The sequence below is a fragment of the Myotis nattereri genome (assembly GCF_964212035.1).
Source record: "Myotis nattereri genome assembly, chromosome: 3".
Taxonomy (NCBI): domain Eukaryota; kingdom Metazoa; phylum Chordata; class Mammalia; order Chiroptera; family Vespertilionidae; genus Myotis; species Myotis nattereri.
The window spans coordinates 188,135,766-188,154,660 of NC_138077.1; the positions used below are offsets into that span (position 1 = coordinate 188,135,766).

The window sequence follows — 18,895 nt, forward strand, 5'->3', positions numbered from 1 at the left end:
GCTCAGAGGTCTGGCAAACTTTCCTGCCCAGATCCCTGGTTTTTTTTCACCTTTCCAGGGGAGTTCTGCCCTTCCCGGCTGCAAACCGTCTCACCAGCTGAGTAATTTCGCCAATTCGGGGTGGATGTTACTAGTTTCAGCTGCTCACTCCATTTGCTCTTGTTGGTTGATTCTTGTATGTGCCCTGACCTAGGATTGAACCCGCAACCTTGGCATATCGGGGACCATGCTCTAACCAAATGAGCTACCCAGTCAGGGCCCAAAATAAAATTATTAATTGCCATTCAATCTTCAAGTGAATTGTTTTTTCAAGTGAATTTTCAACCAATGTATTCTTGACTATACGTTCCTTCTTCATAATGTGCACGTTAAGATGTAAGGTCAGCTCTAGCTGATTTGGCTCAGTGGATAGAGCATCGGCCTGTGGACAGAAGGGTCTTGGGTTCAATTCCGGTCAAGGGCACATGCTCCAGTTGCCGGCTTGATCCCTAGTCTGGGCAGCTAATCGATGTGTTGATATTTCTGTCTCTCCTCCTCCTTTCCACTCTCTCTAAAAATCAATGTAAAAATATCTTTGGGTGAGGATTAACAACAACAACAACAACAAAAAGATGTAAGGTCAATCCTTGTCTTAAAATCATTGTCCTAAGAGAGTGCATTTTTGCATTAGCTTTCGTTCATAAGAATCACCTGGAGAGCTTATTAAACTACAGACTTCTAGCCCAGCTGGCATGACTCGGTGGTTGGCGTCAACCTATGAACCAGGAGGTCACAGTTTGATTCCAGGGGCCCATGCCGGGGTTGCGGGCTCCATCCCCAGTGTGGGGCGTATAGGTGGCAGCTGATCAATAATACTTTCTCATCATTGATGTTTCTATCTCTCTCTTTCTCCCTTCCTCTCTGAAATCAATAAAAATGTATTTTAAAAAATACAGACTGCCTGGTCCTACCTCTGGGGACTCTGATTCTGTAGCGCTGGGAAAAGGGAGCTTAGAGCTGAGAAAGGGGAATTGAGAGCCTATGGGTGGGGCCCCGCAGTGATCACTTCCTGCAGGTAAATCTCTTTGAGATGAACCCTGTCATCTCAAATTCATATGCTGAATTCCTAATCCTCAAAATGGGACTGTATTTGGAGACAGGGCCTTAAAGAGGCAATTAGATTAAAAGGAGATCAGTAGGAAAGTCAATCTGCCTGGTGTTTTATAGGAAGCGAACATTTATTTTTTAATATATTTTATTGCTTAAAGTATTACAAAGAGTATTACATATGTCTCCTTCCTCCCCCACCCCCCTGCCCTTGACAATCCCCTGGCCTCCCCTACCCCCCAGTGTCTTATGTCCACTGGTTATGCTTATATGCATGCATACAAGTCCTTTGGTTGATCTCTTACCCACCCCCCTCCTGCCCTCTCACCCTCCCCGGCCTTCCTGCTGTAGTTTGACAGTCTGTTCGAGGCTGCTTTGCCTCTGTATCTATTTTTGTTCATAAGTTTATAATGGTCTTTATTATCCAGAAATGAGTGAGATTATGTGGTATTTTTCCTTCATTGACTGGCTTATTTCACTTAGCATAATGCTCTCCAGTTCCATCCATGCTGTTGCAAATGGTAAGAGTTCCTTCTTTTTTATAGCAGCATAGTATTCCATCGTGTAGATGTACCACAGTTTTCTAATCCATTCATCTACTGATGGGCATTTAGGCTGTTTCCAGATCTTAGCTATGGTGAATTGTGCTGCTATGAACATAGGCGTGCATATATCCTTTCTGATTGGTGTTTCTGGTTTCCTGGGATATATCCCTAGAAGTGGGATCACAGGGTCAAATGGGAGTTCCATTTTTAGTTTTTTGAGGAAACTCCATACTGTCTTCCATAGTGGCTGCACCAGTCTGCATTCCCCCCAGCAGTGCACGAGTGTTCCTTTTTCTCCACATCCTCTCCAGCACTTGTCGTTTGTGGATTTGTTGATGGTAACCAGTCTGACAGGTGTGAGATGGTACCTCATTGTTGTTTTGATTTGCATCTCTCGGATGATTAGTGACTTTGAGCATGTTTTCATATGTCTCTTGGCTTTCTGAATGTCCTCTTTTGAAAGGTGTCTATTTAGGTCCTTTGCCCATTTTTTGATTGGATTGTTTATCTTCCTTTTGTTAAGTTGTATGAGTTCCCTATAAATTTTGGAGATTAGGCCCTTATCAGATATGACATTGGTAAATATGTTTTCCCACGCAGTGGGTTTTCTTGTTGTTTTGTTGATGGTTTCTTTTGATGTGCAGAAGCTTTTTATTTTGATGTAGTCCCATTTGTTTATTTTCTCTTTAGTTTCCAATGCCCTAGGAGCTGTATCGGTGAATTGCTTCGGCATATGTCTGAGATTTTGTTGCCTTTGGATTCTTCTAGTATTTGTATGGTTTCCCGTCGCATATTTAAGTCCTTTATCCATTTTGAGTTTATTTTTGTGTATGGTGTAAGTTGGTGGTCTAGTTTCATTTTCTTGCATGTATCTGTCCAATTTTCCCAACACCATTTATTGAAGAGACTATCTTGACTCCATTGTATGTTCTTGCCTCCTTTGTCAAATATTGATTGAGCGTATTGGTTGGGGCTGATTTCTGGACTCTCTATTCTATTCCATTGATCTATATGTCTGTTCTTGTGCCAGTACCAGGCAGTTTTGAGAACAGTGGCTTTGTAATACAGCTTGATATCTGGTATTGAGATCCCACCTACTTTGTTCTTTCTCAGGATCACTGCAGCTATTCGGGGTCGTTTTTTATTCCAGATGAATTTTTGGAGAGTACGTTCTAGGTCTGTGAAATATGCCATTGGTATTTTAATGGGAAGTGCGTTGAATTTATAGATTGCTTTGGGCAGTATGGACATTTAAATGATGTTGATTCTACCAATCCAAGAACATGGTATGTTTTTCCATCTCTTTATGTCTTCCTCTATCTCTTTTTTCAACGTGCTGTAGTTTTCTGAGAAGAGGTCTTTTACCTCTTTAGTTTAAGTTTATTCCTAGGTAGCTTAATTTTTTTGGTGCGATGGTAAATGGGATTGCTTTTTTAGTCTCTCTTTCTGCACATTCACTATTGGTGTATAGAAATGCCATAGATTTCTTGGCGTTAATTTTGTAACCTGCTACATTGCCGAATTCTTTTATTAAGTCTAATAGTTTATTGATGGAGTCTTTAGGGTTTTTTAAGTATAATATCATGTCATCTGCAAATAAGGACAGTTTTACTTCTTTTCCAATTTGGATGCCTTTTATTTCTTCTTGTCTAATTGCAATGGCTAACACTTCCAGTACTATGTCGAACAGGAGTGGTGAGAGTAGGCATCCCTGTCTTGTTCCTGTTCTTAGGGGAAATGGTGTTAGTTTTTGTCCATTGAGTATGATGTTGGCTGTGGGTTTGTCATATATGGCTTTTATTATGTTGAGGTATGATCCTTCAATTCCCACCTTGCTGAGAGTTTTTATCAAAAATGGGTGTTGTGCCAAAGCCGGTTTGGCTCAGTGGATAGAGCGTCGGCCTGCGGACTGAAAGGTCCCAGGTTCGATTCTGGTCAAGGGCATGTACCTGGGTTGCGGGCACATCCCCAGTAGGGGATGTGTAGGAGGCAGCTGATCGATGTTTCTCTCTCATCGATGTTTCTAACTCTCTATCTCTCTCCCTTCCTCTCTGTAAAAAATCAATAAAATATATTTTAAAAAAAATGGGTGTTGAATTTTGTCAAACGCTTTTTCTGCATCAATTGATATGACTATTTGGTTTTTTTCTTTCAATTTGTTTATGTGATGTATCACGTTTATTGATTTTCGGATATTGTACCATCCTTGCATCCCTAGGATAAATCCTACTTGGTCGTGGTGTATGAGCTTTCTGATGTACTTGCTGGATCTGATTTGCTAAGATTTTTTTGAGGATTTTTGCATCTATGTTCATGAGGGATATTGGCCTGTAATTCTCTTTCATTGTGTTGTCTTTACCTGGTTTTGGTATTAGGGTGATGCTGGCTTCATAGAATGAGCTTGGAAGTGTTCCTTCCTCTTGGATTTTTTGTAGTAGTCTGAGGAGGATAGGTTTTAGTTCTTCCTTGAATGTTTGGTAAAACTCCCCTGTGAAGCCGTCTGGTCCTGGGCTTTTGTTTGCTGGAAGCTTTTTGATGACTGCTTCAATTTCTTCCATAGTTATTGGCCTATTGAGATTTTTAGATTCTTCCTGATCAAGTTTTGGAATGTTGTATTTTTCTAGGAATATGTCCATTTCCTCCAGGTTGTCTAGTTTGTTGGAGTAGAGCTGTCCATAGTATTTTTTAACAATCATTTGTATTTCTGTGGGGTCTGTTGTTATTTCGCCTCTATCGTTTCTGGTTTTGTTGATTTGGGTCCTTTCTCTTTGCTTCTTGGTGAGCCTGGCTAGAGGTTTGTCAATCTTGTTTATCCTTTCAAAGAACCAGCTCTTTGTTTCATTGATTTTCTATATTGTTTTTTTGGTCTCTATGTCATTTATTTCTGCTCTAATCTTTATTATCTCCTTCCTTCTGCTCACTCTGGGCTTTTCTTGTTGCTCTCTAATTCTCTGAGCTGTAGATTTAGATGATTTACTACCATTTTTTCTTGTTTGTTGAGATAGGCCTGTAGAGCTATGAACTTCCCTCTCAGGACTGCTTTCATTGCGTCCCAAAGGTTTTGGATTGTTGTGTTTTCATTGTCATTAGTTTCCAGGATGTTTTTAATTTCTTCTTTGATCTCATTGGTAACCCAATCAATATTTAATAACGTGCTATTCAGCTTCCAAGTGTTTGAGTATTTTGAGTTGTTTTTATTGTAGTTTATTTCTAATATTATGGCCTTGTGGTCTGAGAAGATGCTTGGTATGATTTCAATCTTCTTGAATTTGGGGAGACTTTGTTTGTGACCCAATATGTGGTCTATTTTTGAAGATGTCCCATGAGCACTTGAGAAGAACGTATATTTTGTGGCTTTGGGGTGAAGTGTTCTGAAGATGTCAATTAAGTCCATCTGATCTAGTGAGTCATTTAGGATTGCTGTTTCTTTGCTGAGTTTTTGTCTAGCAGATTTATCCAGTGCTGTCAGTGGTGTATTAAAGTCCCCTACTATGATTGTATTGTTGTCGATCTCTCCCCTGATATCTTCCAGGAGTTTTCTTATGTATGTGGGTGCTCCTGCATTGGGTGCCTATATGTTTATCAGGGTTATATCCTCTTGTTGTATTGATCCCTTTAGTATTATGAAGTGGCCTTTCTTATCTCTTGTTATGGCCTTCACTTTGAGGTCTATTTTGTCTGATATAAGTATTGCTACCCCAGCTTTTTTTTCATTTCCATTTGCCTGAAAGATATTTTTCCATCCCTTCACTTTCAGTCTGTGTGAGTCCCTTCTAATGAGGTGGGTCTCTTGTAGACAGCAAATATATGGGTCATGTTTTTTTATCCATTCAGCCACTTGATGTCTTTTGATTAGACCATTTAGTCCGTTTACGTTTAAAGTTATTATTGAAAGGTACTTGTTTGTAGCTATTTCTATTTTTTTGTGTGGCTGTTTTGTTTCTGGGCTTTTTATTTCTTCTTTTTACACCAGTCCCTTTAGCATTTCTTGCATTGCTGGCTTGGTGGTGATAAACTCCCTTAGCCTTTTTTTGTCTGTGAAGCTTCTTATTTCCCCTTCAATTTTGAATGATAGCCTTGCTGGATAGAGTATTCTTGGATTCAGTCCTTTGCTTTGCATCACTTTGTAAATTTCTGTCCATTCTTTTCTGGCCTGGTGTGTTTCTGTTGAGAAATCATTTGATAATCTGATGGGGGATCCTTTGTAGGTAACTCTCTGTTTCTCTCTTGCAGCCTTTAAGATTCTGTCTTTGTCTTGTACATTTGCCATCGTTATTATGACGTGCCTTGGTGTGGGTCTTTTGGGGTTCATCTTGCCTGGGACTCTCTGTACTTGTGTAACTTTTTTCTTCCCCATATCTGGGAAGTTTTCTGATATTATTTCTTCAAATAGATTTTCTAATCCTTGCTGCTCTTCTTGTCCTTCTTGCAGCCCTATTATGCGTATGTTACTTTGTTTCATGTTGTCCCGAAGCTCCCTTAGGGTCTCCTGCTTTTTAATTATTTTCTCCAGTTGCTGTTCAGATTGAGCTTGTTTCTCTGCCTTATCTTCTAATTCACTAATTCGGTCCTCTGAGGAAGCGAACATTTAGACACGGACAGGTGCCGAAGGAAGACCCTATGAAGACACAGAAGAACCTAACCCTGCCAGCACCTTGATCTTGAACATCTAGTCCCCAGAACTATGAGAAAATAAATTTCTGTTGTTTAAGCCATCCAGTCTGTGATAGTTAATTATGGCGGCTGGAGCAAATGAACAGTATCCTTTGCATCTGGAAGCAGGTCTCCTTCTTGTAATTATATCACTTGTGTAAAAAAACTATTTTTTAAACAAAAGCTTTCTGTACCTGGATACCTTGTAGGGAGGCCACAAAGTTAGTAAAAAAATACCTTTTTTTAAAAAAAGATTTTTATTGATTTCAGAGAGGAAAGGAGAGGGATAGAGAGAAAGGAACATCTATGAGAAGGAAACACCAATCAGCTGCCTCCTGCAGGCCACACTGGGGATCGAGCCCCGAACTCGGGCATGTGTCCTGATTGAGAGTCAAACCGTGACCTCCCAGTTCATAGGTCGACACTCAACCACTGAGCCATGCCAGCCTGGCCGAGTATCCTTTAAAAAATTTTTTTATTTTAAATTGATTTCAGAGAGGAAGGGAGAGGGAGAGAGAGAGGGAAACATCATTGTTGAGAGTCATTGATCAGCTTCCTCCTGCACGCCCCCTACCGGGGATCAAGCCGGCAACCCAGGCTTGTGACCTGACCTGGACCCCCACCTCCTGGTTCTAGGTCAATGCTCAACCACTGAGCCACACCGGCCGGGCTACCTAGTCTCTTGATTATATCATTTTCTTTTGTGCTTAATTTAATCTCATGCTTTTGTTTTGTTTTTAACCTCGTGTTTTATGCAGTAACATGCTGTACAGGTTTGTAGCCTAGAAGCAGTAGGCTACACCATACAGCCGAAGTGTGTAGTGAGTGGGCTATGCCAGTGGTCAGCAAACTGCGGCTCGGCAAACCGCGGCTCGCTAGCCACATATGGCTCTTTGGCCCTTGAATGTGGCTCTTCCACAAAATACCGACTTCTGCGCATGGGCCACGAGGTTTCAATCACACTGTATGTGCGCGCCCGCACGTGGTATTTTGTGGAAGAGCCACACTCAAGGGGCCAAAGAGCCGCATGTGGCTCGTGAGCCGCGGTTTGCCGACCACTGGGCTATGCCATCTAGGTTTATGTAAGTGCACTCTGTGGTGTTCACACAATGACAAGAGCACCTAATGATGCATTTCTCAGAAGGTGGCCCCTCTGTGTAGTGGTGCCTGGCTGTATTTTACTAAATTATTTAAAAGAGCTGACATAATATTGTTTTCTGGTTGTGTCGTCTTATTCAACATAGTGATGATCTATTGCTATTCTTTCCTTCAGTAGGTGCCTGAAAATAAAACATCTTTCCTGTATAGCCTAGAAGAGCCACATGCTTTCGTGGGGGGAAAAAATATAGTTGGTGACCTGAGTTCACTACCTAGAACATAATATCTTTACAGGAGAATAGCATCTCCCAACAATCAAGAAAAATATATTTTCAACCTCATACTATAATTTCACAGATGTACTCTTTATTGGGCATGATTGAAAATTTTCTCTTTTCCTTTCATGCATAAGAATACATCTATGACGAATAGAATTCCATATTCAAAAAATGAGTGTGGGTGTCTTTTTGCATTTAAATGAACACTATTCATGAGTGTGAGATACCATAACTGTGCATGAGGCGCCTGACCAGCCTTGGGCGGAGGTGCTGCCAGGGATGCGGAGCAGGGGGAGTAACTCCAAGTCAGAAGCAGTGCCTCTCCTAGCGGGGGCCAAGTCACCACGTTATGACGTGCTCACGTTGCCTCCAGGTGTCTGGCTGTCCCCAAGGGCAAGGGGCCAAGGATTAGTTACTGTTTATTACAAATTGGGCATCAATAATGGCAATAAGCATGTCAACCTTGTAAGGGGAAGTCCATTTTATCTATAAGTCCATTGAGCAAACCAGGATGGCTAGAGAATGAGCCTAACGCCCAGAACAGGTCATCCTGTCCATCAGATCATGGAGAGTCTCCTGCATTTTGAGGATCCATAAGGTGAATAAATATTCTCCTAGTCTGGACCCATTTCAAGAAGGTCTTGCCCTGGCCTGTGTTGCTAAGTGGTTAGAGCAGCACCCCCCCCCCCCCCAAGGGTCTCGGGTTCGATTCCCGGTCAAGGGCATGTGCCTGAGTTGCAGGTTCATTCCTAGCCCCAATTGGGGCTCATGTGGGAAGCAACCAATGATGTCTCTCTGTCTCTCTCCTTCTGTTTCTCTTCCTTTCTCTAAAATTAATGAAAAGATAGCCTCAACTGAGGATTAAAAAGCAAACAAACAAACAAATACAAAAAGGAAAGGAAAGATGGAGAGTTAGAGAGCCCTTTGGGAAATTTTTCTATATTGCGCCTGGATCCCATAAAACTGCCATATAACTATTTATCCTTCTCATGGGAAGCATATGGGATTAACAGACTGTGACAATGGTCTTTTATTTTTCCATAATATTTTAACTTCTATCTGTTAAAAGGCTTTTGAGACCAAAGAAAGCAACTTAAAGAAAGTAATTTATATTATACAATTTTTATTTGATCTAATACTTGATCCTTCTCTTTTGAGTTCAATGGCTTCACATGAGGAGACATGAGTGAGGGTATTCATACCTTTTTATTATGAAAAATTTCAAACCTGCAGACAGTAGAGAGTACTACAATGAGCCTTCATGCACCTATCACCCAGCTTCAACAATTACTACCATTCTGTTGCGTTTATTTATACTCTATCTTCCCCACCACCCTTTGTTCCTTCTTTCTTTCTTTATATATTTTTATTGATATCAGAGAGGAAGGGAGAGAGAGAGATAGAAACATCAATGATGAGAGGGAATCTTTGATTGGCTGCCTCCTGCACGCCCACTGGGGATGGAGCCTGCAACCACAACCGGGGCATGTGCCTTGATTGGGAATCAAACCATGACCTCCTGGTTCATAGGTTGATGTTCAACCACTGAGCCATACCAGCTGGGCTCCTTTTTTTCTTTTGCTGGAGTATTTTAAAACATTCCAAGACATATTTTTTACTTGTAAATTCTTTAGTAAAAATATCCATCACATGTAGACTAATATTACAATCATCATATAACCACAATTTCATGATCATACCCAGAAAAAAATGATAATAATTCCTTAATATTATCTAATAATCAGTTCATGTTCAGTTTTTCCCAATTGTCTCAAAGTATCTTTTTATAGTTGGTCTATTTAATTTTTTTTATATATATATATATTGTATTGATTTTTTACAGAGAGGAAGGGAGAGAGATAGAGAGTTAGAAACATCGATGAGAGAGAAACATCGATCAGCTGCCTCCTGCATATCTCCCACTGGGGATATGCCCGCAACCCAGGTACATGCCCTTGACCGGAATCGAACCTGGGACCTTTCAGTCCGCAGGCCGATGCTCTATCCACTGAGCCAAACCGGTTTCGGCAATATAGTTGGTCTATTTAAGCCAGGATCTCAACAGGATCTGCATGTTGCCTTTGGTTGGTAGGTTTCTGAAATTTCTATCTCTCTCCCTTCAAAGTTAAATATAGTTTTTTCTTTGGAGATATTTGTATTTTCTCTAGCTCCTAAAATAGGCACCATGTTTCTAACCAGAAGGAAAAAGCCTAGCCAAAGAACTACATATTAGATATTCAGACATTTATTCAATGTACTGGTCTAAAGAAAGCAAATATATTGAATAAATTAACTTGAATAAATTAGCAGTGCACATTTGGAACAGAATTGTAGTTTTTAGTCAGAAACGTGGACCAAAGGCAAAAATCTGCCAAGATTAAGGTGTGTTCTTTTTAAAATTTATACAGCATAATGTATTTTTTTCTCCAACTTCACTTAGTGTTCATCCCGACATTAAAATGCATTGCAAAGCGAGAACAGAGCTTCCTACATTAAAAATAGAAGATGGCATAAAAAGTTCCCTTTGTTTCCTTAAACCTATTATTAGTATTTTATATTTGCCTTCATTCTGCTAAGAGATTCTGCAACAATCATATGGCTTGAAGGCAGAAGCTTGGGCACAAAGCACCACCTCTGTCCAGTGACGGCCCTTGTCAGGAATGACTTTCTGCCTCTGTTGGAGTCAACTTGAGTGTCGGCCGTTTCCAAGTGTTTAGAAACCTGGGGAATTCCCTGGGAAATTCAAAACTGCCCACCTCCACTCCCACCTCATGAGAGCAAGGAGAAACTGACGAGAGGCGGGGCGCTCCAGATTGGTAGGCGGCAGTTTAAGAGGTGAGGGAGCTGACATAGGAGCTTGCCCTGGGCAGCTGAAGGCAGCTAGATCTCTACCACACGCTAGGACAGGGGTGGGCAACCTTTTTGTGAGTGCGTGCCAAAGCCAGCAAAATCTCTGACTCAAAATTCTTCTGCGTGCCAACCCTAAGTTTTTGAGAACATGTTACGCCTACTTGATATCTTTTAAGGTGTACGTATGTGAAGAACCTTGAAGAAATAATAAAATTCATTCGAGCGACAAAAACACAGTATATGATGATGAAAAAGACATTTATTTTTTAATGTATACATGTACACTGATAGTCCGACAGAAAACTTTATGATTTCGTTTGATATTATCAGTGGGACTTTTGCTGCTGCATCACTGATGACAGAGGTTTTACATCAGGTTTATATTTCGTGACCTTCAGAGATATGCACGAGCTACTACTTTCATCCGTCAGGCTACTCCTATGACGAGACTTAACAAAATTCATCACTGAGAACAAAGATTCACAAGCGTGGATGAAACCAAAACAGTTTCCCCTAATTGCTCTTCCCCTCTCTCGTCAATCCATGTCTATGGTCTTTAAGATAACTTGTTATGTAAAATTATTTATTTATGTAAGATGTACCTACACTGAATTTATCGGAAAAATAAAAAAGTCGATATTAAGAAAACAATTGTAAATGGAAGATTATAAGAAAGGGTTTCACGTGCCAGCAAAAGTTACTGGCGAGCCATGTTTGGCACGTGTGCCAGGGGTTGCCCACCCCTGCGCTAGGATCTTAGAAGTTCGTACAGAGTCCTTCATAGGGTGCCGTCATATGAAAAAGACATTTATTTTTTAATGTATACATGTACACTGATAGTCCGACAGAAAACTTTATGATTTCGTTTCGTATGAATCTAGTCCATATTGCGTTTCTCACCTTCGTTGTGGAAATAATTGAAAAGTATATGCATTTAAACATTTTTCCAAGTGGAAAGACTTTATAATGACCAATTTTCAGCATTGTAGTCAGAGAGCACTGCTTGTGTTGTTTGTATTTGATTGCAGTTTTTCTTTAGGGCCTCAGATATCCATTTTTATGAACATTCCATGTGTACTGCCAAAGGAGTTCTATTCTGTAATATTGTGCTTCAGAATTTGATACCTATTTGTAACTTACCATTGATTATGTTGTCTGGGTCACTGCTACTCAAAGTGGCCAGTTTGCTAAGGACACTATTTAGTTCAGCTGATTTTTGTTTGTTTTTTGGGTTTGTTTTTTTGGTAGCAAGTCTTTCTCAATGAAGGGCGTGGAACATTGATTTACATTCAGAGTGAGCTTCTTCTCGCATTGCCTCTGGTAACCACAGTGCACGCACTGGCATCAGCCTGTAAACACATTTCAGCGGCACTGGATGAGGTTTCCTATCCTTATTCATTTCTGTCCACTTGCTTTGCCTTGGAGTGAGAGTAGTGTGTGAAGCTTCTCTCTTGTTAATATGTTTGGTTTCTTTTTCTTACATCTGCATTTAGTTTTTACCTTATGGAAGTTGGTTGCTGTGTTATTGACAGATAGATATTTCCATTGCTATTTTAACCATTAGCATTATTAAAAAGTCCTCCTTTCTCTTTTTAGTGCTTCTTTAACAAATATTTTTTTATTGATTTCAGAGAGGAAGGAAGAGGGAGACAGAGATAGAAACATCAATGAGAGAGAATCATTGATCAGCTGCCTCCTGCATGCCCCCTACTGGGAATTGAGCCCGCACCCGGGCATGTGCACAGCCCAAACCAGCTAGTGCTCGTTTTAAATGCTTCTTGATCAAAATTCTCCCTTGACAGATATCAACGTCATGACCCTTGAGCTCTCCGTTTACATTTTGCCTTGTATTTATTTTACATTTTGCCTTGTATTTATTTGCCCATCCTTTTGTTTTTTAGCGTTTTTTTAGGTGTGTCTTATATGTACCATATGGTTAAACTTTGCTTTGCTCGACACTTTGAAAATACTTTAAAAACATGTTTTTGTTTATTTTAGAGAGAGAGAAAGGGAGAGTGATAGAAGCATCAATGAGAGAGAAACATCAATCAGCTGTCTCCTGCACGCATTGGGGATCGAGCCTACAACTCAGGCATGTGCGATGCTCAGCCACCAAGCCACACCAGCTAAGCTTGAAAATACTTTTGTTTAATATGTGAGCTAGCCTCATTTACATTATTGATAACCACCAACTTTTTTCAATTATAAAATGATTTAACAGAGGATATGTGTTTTATTGATTTTAGAGAGTGAAGAAGGGAGAGAGAGAGAGAGACAGACAGACATTGATTGGTTGCCTCCCGCATCCACCCTGATCAGGGATCAACCTGCAACCTGGGTATGTGCCCTGACCTGGAATGAAACCTACAGCCTTTTGATGTACACAGACAACTTTCCAACTAACTGAGCCACACTGGCCAGGGCTTCTTCCCTCTCTCTTACTCTCTGGATCTTTTAAAAAAATATTCCTCTTGGAATTTAGGGAGTTTTATATTTTGTTTTGTTGCCTTTATAATAATACTAGAGGCCCAGTGCACAAATTTGTGCATAGGTGGGGTCCCTTAGTCTGGCCGGTGACTGGGGCCGATGGGGGACTATAGGGGCCTGCTGGCCAGGGAGGAACCTCGGGAGGGCTCCAGGGCATGTCTGGCCCTCTCACCCAGTCCCTATTGTCCAGGCCCCAGCAGCAAGCTAACCTAGCAGTTAGAGTGTCTGCCCACTGGTGGTCAGTGTGCTTCATAGTTACTGGTCAAGTAGTCGACCAAATGGTCAGACACTTAGCATATTACACTTTTATTATATAGGATATTTGCAAATTACTATGTTCTATCTATTTAGGTACCTCTTTTTAAAAAAGATAATATTCCAACTTTTCCTTCTGACTGATAGAATAATGTTAATGATAGAAAAGCCCAAACCTGCTTTTCCCTTTCCTTCTACAGGTGTTGGTACCAAAAGTACTCCCTAAACAGAGATCAGAGTGTCTGTGTTTCACAGCATGCTTTTCAAGATCTTTAACTGGCCTTGGCCGGGTGGCTCAGTTGGTTGGAGCATCATCCTGTACACCAAAATGTTGTGGGTTCCATCCCAGATTTGGGCATGTATGGGAGACAGCTGATTGATGTTTCTCTCACATCGATGCCTCTGTCTCTTTCTCTCTCTCTCTCTCTCTCTCTCTCTCTCTCTCTCTCTCTCTCTCCCCCTTCTGCTGTCTCTGGAATCAATTTTTTTTTAAAGCATATCCTTGGGTGAGGATTAAAAAAAAAATATTGCCTTGGCCTGTGTTGCACAACAGTTAGAGTGTTGGCCTGCGCATGGGAGGTCTTAGGTTCAATTCCTGGTCAAGGCTCAGTATCTGGATTGTAGGTTCGATCCCTACCCTCAGTTAGGGCGTGTGTGGGAGGCAACCAATCAATGGGTCTCTTGCTCTCTCTCCCTCCTCCCCCTTCCACTCTCTCTGAAAAAAAAAAAAAAAATCAAATAAATAATCATCCTCACTCCTCAAGTGAAGATTAAAAAAAAATCTTTCCTTCAAGCAGAGGACAGAGCAGTATGAAGAGTGTTTGGCCATGGCTTTGATACAGAAAAAGGAAATTAAGATGCTTTTGATAAGCTTCTGTATGTGGGTGAGATTTCAATTTCCATCCTATTGTGTAATATAAAATCAAAGTAGTCTTGTTTACAAAGGTGGCCATTCCCCTCCATATTTTGGCAGGCTCTGGAATGGAGTCTGCTGTAAGTTGTTACTCCCATTTTCAAATCCTCTATTTCATTTTTACACAAAACAATTTTGAGGGAAAGCAATACTCCCTGCCTTGTTCCTGACTTTAATGGCAGTGCATTTAATATTTAGACATTTATTATGATGTTTGCTCTTAGTTTCTCAGGAAAAGAAAACAAACCAACTCTTTATCATACTCAGGAAATGTCCTTTGTCTCTTGTTTTACTTAAAGTTTTTACCAAAAATGGTTCTTGAATTTTCTCAGCTGTTATGTAATTTATGGTTTTTAATTTGACTTGATCAATGTGATTAATTAGGTTGATGGATTTCCTAATTTTGAACGATCCTTATGGGCCCAAAATAAATTCTGTTTTTAGGTTTATTCTTAGGTGGTTAATAGTTTTTGTTGCTATTGTGAATGGAGTCTTATTTTCTATTACCTTTTCTAATTGGTTATTGCTGGTATATAGGAAAGCTATTGATTTTTGTATGTTGACCTTATATGTGGCCATTCTGCTGAACTCTCTTATTAGTTCTAATGGTTTGTCAATTGATTTTCTTATGTTTTCCTGTGTAAACAATAGTGTCATCTGCAAATAATCACAATTTGCCTCTTATTTTCTAAAGCTTATACCTCTTATTGCTTTCCTTCTCATCTTGAATTAGAATATCTGATACCATTTGGAATAGTAGTAATGATAAAAGTCATTTTTGTCTTGTTTCTGACTTCGATTGGAATGTGTCTATTGTTTCACCATTAAGTATGACTTTGCTGGAGGTTTTTATCATTGTTTTAATAAAAACAAACAATATGGCCTGACTGGTGTGGCTCAGTGGTTGAGCATCGACCTAGGAACCAGGAGATCACTGTTCGATTCCCAGTCAGGGCACATACTCAGGTTGTGGGCTTGCTTCCCAGTAGGGGGCATGCAGGAGGCAGCTGATCAATGATTCTCATCATTGATGTTTCCATCTCTCTCCCTCTCCCTTCCTCTCTGAAATAAATAAAAATATATTTTAAAAAACAATATGTAAAATTAAGGCTGTTCTTTTCCTACTTTGGTAGGGGAGTTTTTTCTTTTATATCATTAATAGGTATTGAATTTAAGGTAATATTTTTATTTTTAATATATTAATATAATAAGTTAAATTTATAACTATTCTAACACTAAACCATCTTAGCAATGCTGGAATAAATCCTCTTTGACTTGATGAAGTATTCTTTTAATAAACTGTTGAATTTAATTTGTTAACATTTTATTTAGGATTTGTGCTTTGTTTTTCAGACATGGAATTATGTATATATTTTTTCTCTTACTGCTCTTGTCTGTCTGTGGTTTCAGGACTTGCTGGTCAGTAAAATGTGTTGGGTGATTAATTTTTTATACTTATAGGCCAATGAAAAATTATTACTAACCCTGTTAAAGAAAATCCAACACCTGAATTGAAAAGTATGGTGACTATATTTACTCGTTAAATACTATTAAACTTTCTAAAACAAGTTGAAACTTCCACCACACATGTTCAATTTCAGAACAATGGATTCAAGACCAAGCATACATGTTATATGCATCGTCTAGATTACAAATGATCTTAGTCGTCATCATATCATCATTGTCATCTTTATGTTTCATTTGAATGCAGTTCATGATTCATTGGAGGTACTTTGTGATGATACTATGTTAATGATAATAAGAATGTTTTGGGGTCTTATTCATGATGGATTAATTAGAACATTCTGAACTGCGGATGTTGCAGGAATTGATGCTTTTACAGCTGGGGACTGAAGTGGGCATCTGTATTGAGAACTTTTGCCCTATGAGGGACATTGGAGTCCTTAGTTGAATCAGACATGGCTTGTGGTGTCAGTGGGCCTAGAGTGGTCTTGGCCTGCTAGTAACTGAACCAACACTTAACCATGGAACTGCTATTCTTCCCGCAGAAGTAGAAAGAAAAAACTCAATTGAACTAATAGAACTAATACAATTTTGTAAAGACTTCAGTCTATAGTTTGGAGCAGTCGAGCAATATCTATCAAATGGCAATCTAGGCCTTGAATAGGGCTTTATCAATGGCAAAGAGATTTGATTCTTTTGCCTTGCTAAATCAAATTTAAAAATCTTTTTTGGGGGAGGAGAGTTTAAAAGCTGGTCAGTGCAACACTGGATTGCCAATAGAACATCACCTGCATCAACAGTAGCTTTCTTAGCGTGGCTTGAATAAATTTTTGCATCATTTAGAATTGGAAGGCGAACTCCGATATCTGATTTATAGCTCTTGCCTCGTAATCTGCAATCCTCATATCCTCTAGGATTTGTGTTGTCATCTGGGCATCTTTCACATGCTCTTGGGAGAATCCATCTTGCCAGACTCCACGATTTCCGGTGATCAGGCTTCTTGAGCTAAATCACCCATGTGAATGTATTTCAGTTCTGGTCTTCATGCAAATTCTTTGCCCAGCACAGCTTTTCCATCCTCCTGTGTATCTTTCCTATCTTACCCTTCAGCCCCACCCTGTTATGCACCCTGATCTGTGAGCTGTATGCTCCAGCCTTTTCCTATTTTCTCAAGTACCTTTTATAGGGTGAGAAGTGTGCATTATGGAGGGCAGAGGGGACTTGCAAACTGCAATGAAGATGAGTGTCTCTCTGAACAGAGTCAAAAAGGAAAAAAGAATTTCAAGCTCAAAATCCTAAAATTTTGGCTCAAGGTAAGTCCCAAATCATTGACTTTTTATGTCTATGCTAAAAATAATTAATCTTTTGCAGCCATGGGGCTGATTATAACTGAAAATCAAATCCAAAGTGTGAAACTGAGATACTGCAGTACAGTATCAGTTACGTTCACAGCCTTGCCAGATCTCATGTGCATGTTGGAGCGGTGACCAGAAAGGAAAGCATTTGGATGACTCAGGACTCAGAGGGTACAAAATCCTACCCCTTGGCCCTCCCTTGCCTGCAGAAGTTGCCCTTCTTCCTCTGCGGAGGCTAATGAGTGACTTCTGACAACCCTTGTCAGCAGGAGGAAATAGCTACAGAGAACTGGGAAAGCCTCTGTTACCACCTGTTGGTAAATCAAGAATGTGCCAAGATCAAAGCATCTTAGGTTCAATGAAATAAGGTAAACCCCATGAAATACACCTCGGTGATGTTTCTGGAGATCTGGTGTCCAAGGGAGTGTTACAGTGTACCCTCCCAAGTACAAGTTGCTTCACCTTCCACCTACCTATCACATGAAAGAGACGGAATACCACATTCCATTGATTCACTTAAAAATAATTAATTGAGCCTGGCCAGTGTGGCTCAGTGACTGAGCATCGACCTATGAACCAGGAGGTCACGGTTCAATTCCTAGTCAGGGCACATGCCCGTGTTGTAGGCTGGATCCCCAGTGTGGGGCATGCAGGAGGCAGTCAATTGGTGATTCTCTCTCATCACTGACGTTTCTATCTCTCTCTCTCTCTCTCCATTCCTCTCTCTGAAATAAGTAAAAACATATTACAAAATAATAATTTATTGAGGCAAAATTCACACAAAAAAATTAACCATTTTAAAGTGAACAATTTGATGCCCTAACCGGTTTGGCTCAGTGGATAGAGCGTCAGCCTGTGGATTGAAAGGTCCCAGGTTCGATTCCAGTCAAGGGCATGTACCTTGGTTGCGTGCACATCCCCAGTAGGGGGTGTGCAGGAGGCAGCTGGTCAATGTTTCTCTCTCATCGATGTTTCTAACTCTCTATCCCTCTCCCTTCCTCTCTGTAAAAAATCAATAAAATATATATTTTAAAAAAAATAAAGTGAACAATTTGGTGGCATTTAGTACATTCATAATGTTGCCCCAAGACACACACACATTTTAACATCTCTGAAATGGGAAGCCATCTAATAATCAATAGTATATTATGGTTTAATTGATAGAGTTTTAAAACATTCTTCATAGTGGAATATACATGAAGATATACCTTTCAGTTGATTAGATTAGTTAAAATATGGTGGTCTTCTTGGATTGTCTATTTCATCCATATCCTTGTCACCATACATATCACAACTATTTTAAAGTTTCACCTATCTGATAGACAAAAATGGTATCTAATGATAGTTCTCAATTTTTCATTTCTTTGAATTATCTGTTTTGTTTATATGCTCAATGTTTCTATTCCTCCACTAAATATAAGTCCCACCAGGAGATATTTGTTTGTCATTCATCCACAGCATCCTCAGAGCCTAGAACTAGGCCTGACAATCCATACATTTATGTACCATGATCACTGTCTTCACAAAAATGAGTCTAGTAGGGAAATATATATTAAACAGATAATTACACAATGAATTAACTATAAGTAGAGTCAACTGTTTGAGGCAGAGGTGCAGGCCCCTCTACCCTGCTCTGTCCGCTTCCGGCTCCAAGGACCATTCCCTCACCCTGTGGGCAATTTCTGCTGTAAGACCTGGTTTCTCCCTGGAAACTGTTTAGAGTTCAGAAGATTCACCCAGAAATCAGGCCTCAGGAACAAGGCAAGGTTTGTGCCTCCAGGCTCAGTTCTCCAAAGTCTGGGGGTCTGGGTAGGCTTGTGGATGCAGCTGCTGTGTCCTATATCCGCCAAGCCAGAACAGGCTACAGTGACAGCCAACCTGCGTGGGCTGTCTGCTCCTCAGCCCCTGCTT

General features: G+C 40.1%; 1 pseudogene across 1 annotated transcript; it reads right to left on the reverse strand.

The window, feature by feature from the left end:
* Nucleotides 1-15,946: 15,946 nt before the first annotated feature.
* LOC308515562 (transcription initiation factor TFIID subunit 9-like) lies at nt 15,947-17,103 on the reverse strand (annotated as a pseudogene). The gene is made up of 2 exons: nt 17,074-17,103; nt 15,947-16,602 (listed from the first exon to the last, which is right to left on the reverse strand). The product of its transcript is annotated as a transcription initiation factor TFIID subunit 9-like (transcript).
* Nucleotides 17,104-18,895: the final 1,792 nt, after the last annotated feature.